Here is a 12,382-nt window from a genome sequence, read left to right as displayed (position 1 = left end):
TAAAGACAGAAAAAGCACTATTCCGTGGAGAAAAAAAAAGAAGGAAAAAAAAAAAAAAAAAGAGGATAAGGTGTGGCGTTGCAACTAGCGGAAGTACAGTATGCATAAACAAAAATAAAGACAGAAAAAGCACTATTCCGTGGAGAAAAAAAAAGAAGGAAAAAAAAAAAAAAAAAAAAAAAAGAAAAAAAAGAGGATAAGGTGTGGCGTTGCAACTAGCGGAAGTCAGTATGCATATAATAAACTGGCTTATGTAACAATCTCGGACCCAGCGTTTATTTTATGTCGTTTCCGTGTTGAAAGTGATGGTCAAATAAGGGTATATAGGACAACGTCGGTAGAAGAGGTAAGTATTTTGTATTGTACTTTTTTTGTGTTATATGGTTTTGAGTTCTTGAATTGTTTATTGTAGTTTTATGAAATTGAGTTGGGTTATAATTATATATATTATGTAAAATAGTCAATAAACAAACTCATATGCGCGCGCGCACAGCATGTTTAACCCAAAATCTAAATGTATTTATCATTAAGGTAGGAAGCCATAAATCAGAAAATTGGATAAGAATGGGCTGGTATTAGACCTTCAAGATACATTATTCAAATAATGTATCTTGAAGGTCTTTAAAAAAAAAAAAAAAAAGTTTAGAAATTTAACTTCAGTGTGTATAACAGGCACATCGCATTATAATAAAAATAATAAGTTACAATTATCAAACTCAGCTGTACACATAAAATCATAAAAAAAAAAAAAAAATAACAAATTCGTTTTAGAAACCATTTTCAAGCACAAACTCAGTTTCAGTATATTTTGCTTATTCTACTTTTTGAAATATATTGAAAACATTTATACACACTTGTGGTATAAATGTTTTCAGTAAAGTAATGCCTGAGTGAATTTTACTCAGGTATTACTTTACTACACAATGTATACAGTAAAACCTCTGTAGATAACCGAATTTGGTGGAATGGCTTAAAAAGTTACCATATTCATGTTCATATGGTCTAGTTATCCTCTCAAAGTCAACTATCTAATGCCCTATCTTCCTGACAGCCATTCTCACAGCTGAGTTGATGAAAAGGTTGGTTTATATATAATTTGAGGGATTTTTTTAGGTAGTAGGAGTGGGGGAGGATGCTGTTTACTATTGGTTGAATGGCCACATTGTTCATTATGGGGCACATGTAAATTGTGCTGTAAGCAGTGAGAAATCTTATAGTAATTTCAACACGAATAGAAATGTCATAAAAAAATAACCGACTATTGATGAGGATTAATAACTTAGACTGTACTCCTTGTTATTTGCACCTCATATTTCATGGCTTTAATTTGAGGATAAATATACAGTATTGGACTAAAGGGATAGAAACATTCATATTGTAATTTCAGTTACATAAAAAAAATAATAATAATAAAGTCTGCCACAATTTACGTGTGGAGGACAAGAACTGGTGTTGTTTATGTTGCAATTTATAAGTACCCTTCTCCAGCTCACTTTCAGATTTAGCTAAACCCCAGTTTTGCAACAATAAAAGTAATAAAAAAAAAAACACTGTAATAATACAGTATCATGCTGCAATTTACAAGTGGGGGACAAGACCTCCCCACTTGTAAATTGTTGCTTATGTTAATTGTGCCGCAATTTACACCTGCACTTCACCGACTCACTTATCTCGGTTTTGGCTAAGCCACTGATTAGCAAACATCAAAGATGTCAATGAACACGAAAGTGAACATGTTAGAGTAACAAACAAAAATCAAAGTGATAGAAGATGCTGAAAGAGGAATGTCTTAGAGAAGATTGGCTGAAAAATACCACTGCTGCAAGACTCAGATCCAGGTCACTTTGAAAAATAAGGTGTTAAAGATATGGTTTGAAAATGGCAACAGAAATTTTTAGAGGGACTCTCATCAAACTTTCAAGGAGATCAATGATTTGACTCATTCTTGGTTCAATGGTGCCCGTGCAAGAAACTTACCAATAAATGGACCAATATTAAAAGAGAAAGTGAAGAGTTTTGCATAGCTTAAACATTTATGCTACATTATAGGAAACAGATTTGGAGATATTAGTGACAAAAATGGACTCAGCATAAAATTTAGAACAATTGATAAGGTAAATTAATCTTTGTAATGTTGAATATATCAAAGAGGCATGTCAAGCAGTTTTGAAAGATACAATCAAAAAATGTTTTAAATTGTTGAATTAATACGGGAATTATAGAAAATGACATACAATACATATCATCCTCTGAAAAGGAATCAATGCAGCTAGAAGTGGCAAATTTTCAAGTAAATTTAACTTTTGAGAATGATGTATATATGCGATGACAACCTTTTAAAATTGCAAAGAAAAATTTTTTAACTGTCAAAATATGGAACCAGATGATACGGAAAAGAGGACAAGCATAATGATAATGAGGCAAGGATCGAAACAGTTATACTATTCAGGGAAAGTTTAACAACTGCTAAGGAAATGAAGCATTGTTATTTTTGTTATTTCAAGTAGAAGATAATTTGAAAAAATAAATGAAGGCAAAATGTGTTCAAACAAAAGAGACGACTGTAAAAGATTATTTTGATCAGCATCCTTAAATTGCATTTTAATGTTATTAGTACCAGTTGCTTTTTAATGTAAGTCCAGCTGCATAAATAAATAGTAATTGTTGAAATCATTTAATCGACTCCTTACGTATTGCTTTTATTAAAAAAGTTTCTGTACATTATTTAACCCCAATTTTTGAAATTCACACAGTGAAGTCAATTAATTAAAAGAAAATACATTATTTTTTAATTTATTGAGTAAAGTGGCCCCTAGCCAAAATATCCGGCAAATCTGCTATACATATAGACATGGTAAAATATACAAATATTAACAATATTCTTATATACATGAAACATTGTACATTCAGTTAGCACATTGTACATGTCAATTAAGATGGAAAACTACTGATTAGAAACAGAGACATAGAAATAAGATGGAAAGAGTACCTAGAAGACCTCTATGATGGGAACAAAATAAGTGAGGAAGCCTTGGAGGCTGAACATGAAGTAAAAGAGGACTGTTTGGGGCCAGACCTACTAGAATTAGAATATAGAAGAGCTCTAAATGAGATCCCCAATGGAAAAGCAGTAGGGACAGATTAAATTCCAGCTGAATTGCTGAAAAAAAGCAGGAGACAAAACAAGGAAAGAAATGTTCAATATCATAAAAGCAGTCTACGAAGAAGGAAAATATGTGGATGACTTTTTTCAAAGCCGGAAAGTGACATTGCCGAAAAGAGGAAATGCGATAGAGTGTAAAAACTGCTAAACCATCAGTCTGCTTAGCCACGATCCAAAATACTTTTGAACATAATAAAACACAGAATTAAACCAAAAACAGAACAGTTTTTAAGCAAAGATCAGTTGGTTTCCAAAATAGAAGAAGAACACAAGAAGCTATCTTAGTGCTTTGCACAATTGTAGATAGAAGAATAACCATAAATAAAACCATACACATAGTTTTTATTGATCTCGAAAAAGCATTTGATAGTGTTCTCTGGGAGAAGCTTTTCAGAGTCATGAAGAAGGCTCAAGTTGATTGGAGAGATCGACGAGCCTTCAAAAAATTATATCAAAATCAAATGACAAAAATTTTAAAATAATGAAATAATATCCAATATAAGAAAAGGAGTTAGGCAGGTGTGTGCATTATCACCATTACTATTTAACTTGTACATGGAGGACGCTCTAGAGAAAGGGAAGTGTAAAACCAAAGGAATAAACATAGGAGGAGTACAGATGCAGTTGATAATAGCAGCACCAGCAGAAAATGAAGGATAGTTTAAAAACACAGTAGAAGTAATGAAAGAAGTTTTCTAACACACAAAAAAGACAAAAATAATGGTTGCCGAAAAAGAAAGTAAAAAAAAACAGAAGATAGAAATAGATAAGGGAATTGAACAAGTAAGTTCATTTGTATATACATCTTGGAAGCAACATACAAGAGGATGGGAAAAGCCATTTAGAAATAAAAAGGAGAATTCCTATAGTCAAAGAGGAACTTAGTAAAAATAAATCTTCTTTTTTTTTTTTTATGTGAACCCCAAACAGGAGAGGTATTAGAACCTATAGTACTTAGTACCGTGATATTGCAAGCAAGATACACAAAGAAAAGAGGAAGAGATTCGTAAAAACCTATATATGGATTATACTGCTGTATGGATGTGAAACATGGTCAACAACAGCAACGGACTGGAGGAGAATTGAAGCATTTGAGATGTTTTGCTGGAGAACATTGATGAAAATCAACTGGAGAGACAAAAAGACAAATGAAGTCCCCAGAGTAGCTGAAGAACAATCAAGAAAACTTTAATAAAGAGGAAGATGCAGTTCCTAGGGCATCTCTGGAGACACAGTGATTGGATAGTAAACATACTAGAAGGACAGCTTGAAGGGAAAAGAAGCAGAGGACCACCAAGAATCACACCACTTGATGACTTGCTCCGACTCTCAAGAATGAACTAGTTTATCCATACTAAAAAGCCCAAATTCGGGTCGAGTGGAGAAAAAAGATCTCTATGGTGACAGGGCTTGGCCCTTAGAATGATGATGACATATCGATTAATTCACTTAGCACATGACAAACCAACTGTACTATACAATGGTCATCCCCGAACTAAGCTACAGCACAATGAGCTGGACAAGCAGGCTACAACAGAAACCGATGAAGAGACACTGTCCACAGATGAGCATCGCATCCTAGAGACTGATCATTGCCAGTAATCTCCAAAAGATAAACAGTTCGAGGAACAGCAATCCACCAGCAATTAGAGAGCTCAACAGAAGTTACTCATATTAACCAGCAAAACCAAGCTGGAAGTTGTTATCAAATCCAAGAAAAACAACAACCAAGGCTTCTTGCCAACTGCATTGGCAGGAGCAGAAGTGGACACAAACCCATGAAGGAAACAGAGTACCAACATCCTGGCCCACTTCTGCAAAGAAATTTCTCTGTTCCTATTTAAAAAAAATAGCTAACTTCTCATACCTTTTATAGGAAATTTCTTCACTCGACGCTCACATCAGATTTATCAGGTTAATACATAGTATAAAAAATTCTAAGTTTATAACGTGATATTATCCATATTATAAGATAGTTAATTTATACAGGTTTTATAAAACTAATCTTTTAAGGGCACAAAAGGTGATATAGTTGTACACGTTGGCACTAATGATATTAAGAGTAGGAGACCGGCAGAATTACTTAACAAGTACAGCTCACTGTTGAAAAAAAGCCGTGAATTAGGGTTGAATTTGAAAGTGTCTGCAATTCTGCCCAGACACGATAGGAGGGAGCATATGATGAGAGAGCCTTGTCGATCAATTCGGCCCTGGAAAGACTGTGCAAGGCTCAAGGGGTAGAATTTTTTTCAGCCTGGTCTGTACTTGTTAAAGGAGAGACTGCTTCTACAGAGATGGGATAACTTAAATAGAAAGGGTGCAAGAATATTTGCTGATGCTATCGAGGCAGTGTTAGGTGGGTCGGAAAACTGCTAGCTTTGGGGGGGATACAAGGACTAATAGATTAACAGTAGCCACTGGCAGAGGTGAAAGTTATTCTTGCACTGCTTCTATTGGAATGAGCAGAAGCCTGGAAAACAAGATGCAGGATATTTCAGAGACTGCTGGGAGTCATTGCGGTACAAGTAAACACATGGGTTGTGTTAGGGTAGCTAAGAATAGGAACAGCTGCATGTATATACCTGTTCCTATTCTTAGGAACAGGTGCATGTATACTTGCATGTACACCAATGCTAGGAGTTTGGTAAATAAATTTGATGAATTGTGGTATTGCTCAAAACATCAAAGGCAGATATTGTTGGGATATTAGATTTCTCTGTTCAACCACCAACTGTTGATGGTGTCACACAGATATGCAGAACTGGAATTTGGGGAGTACAGTGTATACAGAAAGGATAGACAGGATAAGAAGGGAGGAGGGGTTTTGCTATTAGTTAAGAAACATAAAATCCAAGGAAGTGAAGCCAGTCGACATCGCTGGACAGTGCAGTGTCGAGTCAGTCAAATGGGAAGCATTCAAAGAACTTATCTTGGAAGCTACTAGGCTTTACATACCAACTAAGAAATATTGTTCAAGGTTTAGGCCTAAATGGATATCAGATGAACTAATGAGACATATGGCAGAGAAGAAAAATGCATGGGATACATATAAATTAACATGTGACACAGAAGCCTATGATAGATATAAGCTGGTCTGTAACCAAGTTACAAAGGAGGTTAGGCAGGCGAAGGCAGATTATGAGAAATCTTTGGCAAAGGATGTAAAGAAAAACAGCAGAGTTCTTTACTTATGTAAACTCTAGAAGGAAGGGGATGAACCAGATTGGTCCACTTGATATCGATGGTTCAACTGTTGATGATCCTGCTCAGGTAGCTAACAAACTAAATGAATATTTTGCATCGACATTCACACACGAGGAGTTATTCAGCGATGGGAATGCCAAAGGTGTCTTGAACTCGGGCAGTAAGCTAGATAACCTTGTAATAACTGAGAGTAAAATGGAGGAGAAATTGTTGAAGATAAACACAGGAAAGGCACCTGGGGTGGATGGGATCTATCCAGTTATATTAAAGGAGAGAGCAAAGGAAGTAAGCAAACCCTTAGCCATAATTACGAGAGCTTCCCTGGACCCAGGGGAGGTACCCATAGACTGGAGATGTGCAAATGTGACCCCAATTCACAAAGGCTGACACAAGTAATTATAGACCTGTGAGTTTAACTTCTGTTCCAGGAAAATTAATGGAGGCACTGGTTAAAGAAGCACTGCAGAACCATCTAGACAAGACTTCAGTTATAGCTCGGACACATCATGGTTTTGTTAAGGGAAAGTCTTGCCTGAACAATTTGATTGGATACTATGATGCAGTCACAAAAGAACTGGATGCAGGGAATAACTTTGCTATTATATATTTGGATCTTAGAAAGGCTTTTGATACTGTTGCACATGGAAGACTGCTGCACAAATTGGAGCAGTGTGGCATTGGAGGCAAATTGCTGCTATGGATAAAGGGATGTTTAAGGGGGAGAAGACAGAGTGGTAATCAATGGACACTGCTCATCTTGGACTAACATTATTAGTGTACAAAGTGTAAAGTGTTCATTGTCTAACGGCCCAAGGGGTTTCCCCCATCTCCGTGTTGTGTACTCTGTTTGTGAAACACAGAACACTGTGAAGGCCAGAGATTTTAAAAAGTGTAAGGTACATGTTTATGTTGTGTAGTGTCATGTTGTGTTGTTCCTCTGACCTTTTAGCCGTTGGGCCCCTAGTGGGACCCCCCGTTGCCCACACTTAACCCCGAGGAGGCAGGTCAGGCATAGAGGGATCGCATTAGAAGTAATTACTCTGGCAGGCCCTGCCACCTAATTTCCTAAGATTTCAGTGGCAAGGGCCTAAAAAAAAAAATAAATAAAAAATAAAAAAAATAAATAAAAAAAAAATAATAAATAAATAAAAAAAAATAATAAAAAAAAAATAAATAAATAAAATAAAAAATAATAAAAAAAATAATAAATAAAAATAAATAATAAATAAAAAAATATATATATAAAATAAAAAAAAAATTGTACAGTAAACCCCCGCTATTCGCGGTTTCGCGTATTCGCGATCGCCGATTTAATATAAAATGAAACCTAAAAAAATGTGAATTTTAAAGCGCCGTGAATATTTTCTGCCATAAAAAACACGGGCATGGCTAAAATTATCTTGTCCGGTCAAAACAGCGCTCAGTGGGTGGGGGGAGAGGGGTGACAAAATCGCGAGCGTGGATGTTTCTCGCTAATCCTTGTTCAGTATGTGTTATGCGTTTGTCATGGAAGGTTTCGTCGTTTGCTTTTAATTGATATGCTTATAAATTTATCAATTTATAAATTGATATGCTTACAAAAATGATAAATCTACCGTTTTGCAGTGTAAAACAGACTTTTTCGAGTGTGTTAACGGAAGAAAGTGACTTTATTGTGGACAAGTTCTTTCTAACCCGTACAAAAATATGGCTACGAATAAAAAGAGAAATGTGACAATATCAAAGAAGGTGATGACATTAGCGAATAAAATTGAGTTAGACAAAATTTCTAATGGTGAAAGTGTCTCTTCAGTGGCAAAACATTATAAAATCAATGAGTCAACGGTACGATCAATCAAAAATCGGAAGAAAAAAATCCGCCGTAGTGTCCGCGAAAACGCGCTAATTGTTTCAAAAATTTGCTCTGTAACTCGTGATGTTAAATTAGAAAAAATGGAAAAAGCTTTAAATATGTGGATAGAAGACTGAACTCAAAATAAAATTCCATTAAGTTCACTCATCATTCGTGAAAAGGCAAAACTCCTTTATCAACACTTTAGCGAAACTAGTGATAGCACTGGCGGGATGTTTTTTTTTTTTTTTTTTTGATAGCAAGCAAAGGCGCTGGTTTGAAAGATTTGTTTGAAATTTCTAATAAATATTACATTTAATATTAAATTGTTTCTTATTTTCATTTCAATGCCATATGCTTGCATTTCACTATGTACTGTCTATGTACAGTCATATTATGAATGTACATATAATACAAACATAGACAAAATTTTAGACTAGTTTTTCTTATATATTTCATACTTTGGAACGGAACCCCTTTATTACTATGGGAGCCATAACTCAGTATTCACGTTTTTGGTATTCGCGACATTTCTCAGGAACGTAACCCCCGCGAATAGCGGGGGTTTACTGTAGTCCCTCAGGGTTCAGTGTTTGGTCCATTATTGTTTTCTGTATTTATAAATGATATTGATGATGGTATATCAAGCTTAATGTCGAAGTTTGCAGATGATACAGAGGTTGGCAGGGTTGTTAAGGACACTACTGATGCAGTGCTGCTGCAACAGGATCTGGAATTGTTGAGCAGATGGGCTGAGAGGTGGCAAATGAAGTTTAACACTGACAAATGTAAAGTACTACATATGGGAAACAACAACCCCAGAGTATCAACTCTGTGGTACTACAGTGGTAGAGAATGAAAAGGACCTGGGGGTAATTGTGCAGGCAGATAAGAAGTTCTCTGAGCAGTGCAGACAGGCTACAAGAGTAGCTCATGGTGTCTTGTCAATGATATACAGGAATTTTTCTAGCAGGGATAAGGAGGTGATTATTCCCTTATATAAGGCAATGGTCAGGCCACACCTTGAGTACTGTATACAGGTCTGGAGGCCTCATTTCAAGAAGGATGTAGAGATGCTGGAACGAGTACAGAGAAGGGCAACAAGATTAGTGAATGGAACAAAGGGATGCTCTTACGAAGAAAGGCTTAAGTTTTGCAAATTACAGTGTCTGAAGACTAGGCACCAGCAAGGTGATCTGATAGAGGTGTATAAAGCCTTGAATGGTTTGAGCATGCTCAGTGCTGCTGGGATTCTTCCTCTTGCTCAGAATAATCACCTGAGAGGGCATAAATTCAAATTGAGGAAAGACAGATGTAGGATAGACGTGAGGAAATTTGCCTTTAGCGAGCGAGCGGGTGGTTGGTTGGTTGGTGGATCAGACTTCCATCCCTTGTCGTGGAAGTTGATAGCCTAAATAAGTTTAAGGCTGAGCCGGACAGGTATTTCGAACGAACAGAGGGGTGAAGTGGAAGTGGTTATTTTTTATTTATTTATTTATTTATTTTTTTTTTTGGCTGATACTGCATAAGCTTGCTTTCTTCCATCAAATGCCTCTACTAATGCTAATGCTAAAAGGTGGCCTGAAAAAAAAATCTAACTCTTTTACCATGTGGATAGTTAAGCTTACATGTGATGAACGCAACAAAAAGGATCAATTGTTGAATTAAACATGGAATTAACTTAATTCCAAGTAGTCTTAGCCCACTACTGCCATTGGACATCTCAATTAAACCCTTTAATGCATTCATGTGTGTGAGGAATGTACCAATTGGAAGGAGGCACCAAATCATGATTTGAGACCAACATGATGAAGTGACCAACAGTTATGCAATTGTGTGAAAAATTTGTGGGAGTTGATGAAACAGAGTTTTTGTCTTTGATGAAATGGACAACTGTGGGAGTAGTGATGAGTTTTTAGCATTCTATACAGGCATTTTTGTGTAGTAAGTATCTGAGAATCTGTTTCAAATACTTGGAATAAAGTGTTCCTTCTAATACTTGGGTGTGTCTTATTGTTCATTGCATTTTATCCTGAAAATATAGCAAATTTTCTTGTAGTGTTTGTTTCTGCTTTGATAATTCTTGCTTTGTGATGCTGTGCATTGGAAGAGAGGTATTTGAGAAATAATTTTTTTTCAATAATAGTTGTTCCTGGTATTGTTACCAAATATTTTAACATTTAGAATTACTTTATATGGCCAAAGTCAAATAATTATTATTATAATTAATAAGTATATTTAGCTAATTATTATATTTATAAGAGCAATTTCAGAACAAATGTTTCAAGATAGGAAAAAGGTACATAACTGTCATACTGTTCCTGTAATAGCATCTGATTTGTAAGTAGCCACATAAAAAAAAAAAAAAAAAAAAAGCAAACACAATTTTGGGTATACAACATCTTCTGTTGTGAATCCCTTAACAAGTTTCCTTATTTGGAGATTTGTGCAAACTGCTTTTTAAGCATTAGCATTAATACTGTAGAGTCATATGATGTAAGAAAGCAAGCTTATATAGCATCAGACAAAAAAAAAAAAAAAAACCTCGCTTCTAATTTCGCCCATCCATTCGCTCCAAAAGTTTGTCCAGTTCTTCCTTGAATTTATGTAAGCTATCAACTTCCACAATGACAGATGTAAGTTTGTTCCAGCAATCACCCACCTACTGGCTAAAGGCTAATTTCTGCACATCTGTTCTATAACTCTCTTTCCTCAGTTTGAATTTATATCCCCCCTCAGGTTTGTAATCTGAGCAAGAAGAAGAATCCCATCAGCATTGAGCTTGCTCAAACTATTCAAGGCCTTTTACACCTCAGTCACATCACCTCGCAGATGCCTAGTCTCTAGATGCTGCAATTTGCAGAACTTAAGCCTTTCTTGGTAAGAGCAACCCTTTGTTCCCCCTCATCAATCACATTGCCCTTCTCTGTACTTGTTTCAGCAGCTGTACATGCTTCCTAAAATGAGGTCTCCAGACCTGTATGCAGTACTCAATGTGTGACCTGACCATTGTCTTATAAAAGGGGATAATCACCTTATCCCTGCTAGTGAAATTCCTGTCTATCATTGACAGTACCCCACGAGCTGCTCTGGCAGCCTGTGCACTGCTCAGAAAACTTATGACTGCATAATTATCCCCAGGTCTTTTTCATTCTCCCTTACCTTGAGTGTAGTACCACATGGTTGGTACGTTGCTCTATGTTAAACTTCAGTTGCCACCTCTCAGCCCATCTGCCTAACTTTTCTAGATCCTTTTTATATGGCTACATTTAATTTGATGCTTATTGCCCTAATAGTGCAGTAGTTATTATATCTTTATCATATATTGAAGCATTTTCTTTAAAATTTCTCTGAATTTTAAATATCTCTCATACTGTGAAATGAAACCACAACTGGTTTGTCAACCACTGAAACACTCAGGGTACCACTGAAATGGATTTGTGCAAACTATTTGCTTTTATGTGGCTACATGTAATTTGATGTATATTGCATTAATAGTGTAGTAGTTATTTCTTTACCATAGATTGAAACATTTTCTCAAAAAACATTTTCTCGCACATTTGCCATTTCTCAAATTGTGAGTACTACCACTGAAATGTGGGTGGTAGTACTCACCTGAGAATAGGTAATAATATATCTCTGTAGTTGGGAAAGGCTAATTATCTGAAGTGTATAAAATGTATTTATTAGAAGACGAAATTCAAAAGGCATAATTCCTTATGGGTTTAGGTAATTAACTATATAATATCGGGGTAGATGCACCATAGTTAATCCATAAATTTGAACTACATATGTAGTGTAAAAGGCATCATTTTAATTGTATCTCATATTGTGGGTGCCTTCACAATGAGAAAACTGGTATTGCACTACTTCAAATAAATAACGCTTCTCTAGTAGAGAAGACTACTGTTATTTATTTTCAGAGGATACCACCATCCAGACGATCGTTTTGAAGCTAGTGGACTTCATCATCAGTGGGTGGGCAGGTACCCTTGTAATGCAAAATGCCATCACAGTTGTGAAGTAATTTCCATAATATGAGAGATGCCCAATGGTGTTAGAGAAGTGTTATTTATTTGAAGCAGTGCAGTACCAGCTATCTCGTTGTGAAGGCACCCACAATATGAGATACAATTAAAACAATGATTTTTACACTACATACATAGTTCAAATTTATGGGTTAA

The 12,382-nt window shown here is 35.7% G+C and overlaps 1 protein-coding gene across 1 annotated transcript in view; it reads left to right on the top strand.

Annotated features, from left to right (window-relative positions):
* Nucleotides 1-251: 251 nt before the first annotated feature.
* LOC150081616 (SPARC-like) overlaps nucleotides 252-12,382 on the top strand; it is a 111,928-nt gene continuing 99,797 nt past the window's right edge. Inside the window, exon 1 of the mRNA XM_090379471.1 lies at nucleotides 252-346. The gene's annotated coding sequence lies outside the window, so the exon portion shown is untranslated. The remainder of the gene's footprint in view (nucleotides 347-12,382) is intronic.

This window comes from Mastigoproctus giganteus, chromosome 8 (assembly GCF_048544385.1).
Source record: "Mastigoproctus giganteus isolate SK-2022 chromosome 8, ASM4854438v1, whole genome shotgun sequence".
Lineage (NCBI taxonomy): Eukaryota > Metazoa > Arthropoda > Arachnida > Uropygi > Thelyphonidae > Mastigoproctus > Mastigoproctus giganteus.
The sequence above is the reverse complement of the archived record's forward strand: the minus strand, read 5'-3'. Positions and strand labels throughout refer to the sequence as shown.